The following is a 2,214-nucleotide window of genomic DNA, read 5'->3' on the forward strand; positions in this document are numbered from 1 at the left end:
AACTACATATAAAGAGGACATTTTTTCTGTGATTTCACAACTGGATTGGGTATAGCATAGTACATTTATTTACATAAGTTACGTCAATTATTAAAACTATTATAGTCCTGAAGTATAGCTAAGTAAGTTGTTAAGTAGCGTTTTAATAATTTGAATATTTGTGTGCTGGAAGCAGTTTTCCATGGCACATGCCATAATTATGATAGAATTAGTTATAATACTATTTAAGCTGAACTAAGGTCCAATTTAACATATTTCATCAGTCCAATTGTTTTATCACGAGAGACAAAGAATCCACACATAAACGTGCCCGGTGGTCTGAAATAACGTGAATGTTGATTCATCAGACCAGATGACTTGTTGCCACTGCTGTGGGGACCAACTTCTGTGAGCTCTGCACCATTGGCGTCGCTTGACAGCATTACGTGATGTCACCAACGGCTTACGAATTGCCACTCTGCTATGAATGTTTGCAGCATGGAGTTCCCTTTTGACAGTTTTGTTTGAAATGGGGTTCTGGAGATGCCTGTTCATTTCAGATGTTATCTCGGATAACGATTGCTTGTGCTTTCGGGCCACTATGCGCTTCAACACCCACCTATCCCGAGCAGGTCCACTGTTGTGCTTTGAAGACGCCATCTTACTTTGTGTTGTGTACGCTGTCATAACGGCTGATACTGTTCTCCTTGCACACCCCACAAGGTTTGCGGTTTCCGTCACCGAGGCTCCAGCTGAACGTGCTCCAACAATCATGCCTCTTAAGAACTCTGTCAGGTCTGACATTGCAGCGTCTCTTGAGAGCGTACGATAGACGAATGCAGCACCAATGACTGATGTTGACAGACTAGTACCCTCCCCTTCACTGCCACTAGGTGGCAGACTTCAGAGCCAGGTGGTGCTGATGTACTGCCGGTGTGAAATGTGGCATACTTTTTCACAGTTGTTCGTATGATCTTATCCTCCATCTGTACATGTTTGAAGGTCATTGTAATTTTTGAATTCAACTATTTCATTATTCTTAAAACAAGAGGAAACAGGAGAAATATACAGAGTGATTCTAAAGGCATAGTACAAACGAAAACCACAGATACCTTCCATGAAATAGAGACGAAAGTTCCCCTTCCACTTTGCCGAGAGATGCCTCCGTGAGGAGCTAGACAACGCCGAAAACGTGTGAAAATGAACTTCACACCTCTGTACAGCCAGTACCAGTGAAGATAGAAAGGCGGAACAAACGAAGTCAAAAGGAACACCAAAGTCGCCCATCCGAAAAACACTAGGCGGCAGCTGTGCAACGCATGCGCATGGGGTTCCACAAAGGAAATAGGAGTGTCCCGCAAGACAAGTGAAGGTAAAGGGTAGCGATCGGCAACGGTAGGGACAAAAGAAGCAAGGAAGCATTAAGTAACAATTGCACAGCGGGAAACAAACACATGCAGCGCGTGGGGAGTCCCCAAACACAGTGGGGAGACACCGCAGCAAGAACAAAGCACGGTTCAACAAAAGAGAAAGAGGACCGGACGGGGAATGGTACCTGTCAAGGAGACAACAAATGCGGGACGAGGGATTCCCCGTAGCAGCACCGAGGGGATGTCACACAGAGGTCGTGCGCCAGCAGGACAAACACAGCAACTACGGGCACAGGAGGTTTATTGCCACTCAAAGGTGCACTTACAGATAGGAATAGTACGTAGTACGTAGTCGTACCCCGGACTGACGTTGTTACAAAAATTGCTCAAATTGACGTCCACCACATTCAATGCAGGCATTGCAGAGTCGCAGGAAATTCTGGCGTACCCTATCAAAAATCCCTGGCATGGTACACACCTCGGCCGATGCTGCAAGTATCCGCGCTACCAATGTTTCCTTGTCAGGCATCGGGGTCTCGTAGACGAGTGTTTTCACATGGCCCCACAAGAAGAAATCCATTGGTGTGAGGTCAGGCGAACGGGCGGGCCAGGGGACGGGGCCCTCTCTGCCGATCCAGCGCTGTGGGTAGGTATGGTGCAAAAGGGTTCGCACTGTGCCATCAAAATGTGCAGGCGCTCCATCCAATTGAAACCACATACGATGTCGCACGTTGAGGGGTACATCTTCTAGCAGCTCTGGAAGGACTGATGCAAGAAAGGTGCGATAGAGGCGGCCATTTAAACGTGGTGGCAGCAGGTATGGACCGATAATCTGTTCATCGATGATACCTGCCCAGATATTCAC

The sequence above is a fragment of the Lepisma saccharinum genome, chromosome 21 (genome assembly GCF_977018435.1).
Source record: "Lepisma saccharinum chromosome 21, izLepSacc3.1, whole genome shotgun sequence".
In the NCBI taxonomy this organism is placed as follows: Eukaryota; Metazoa; Arthropoda; class Insecta; order Zygentoma; family Lepismatidae; genus Lepisma; species Lepisma saccharinum.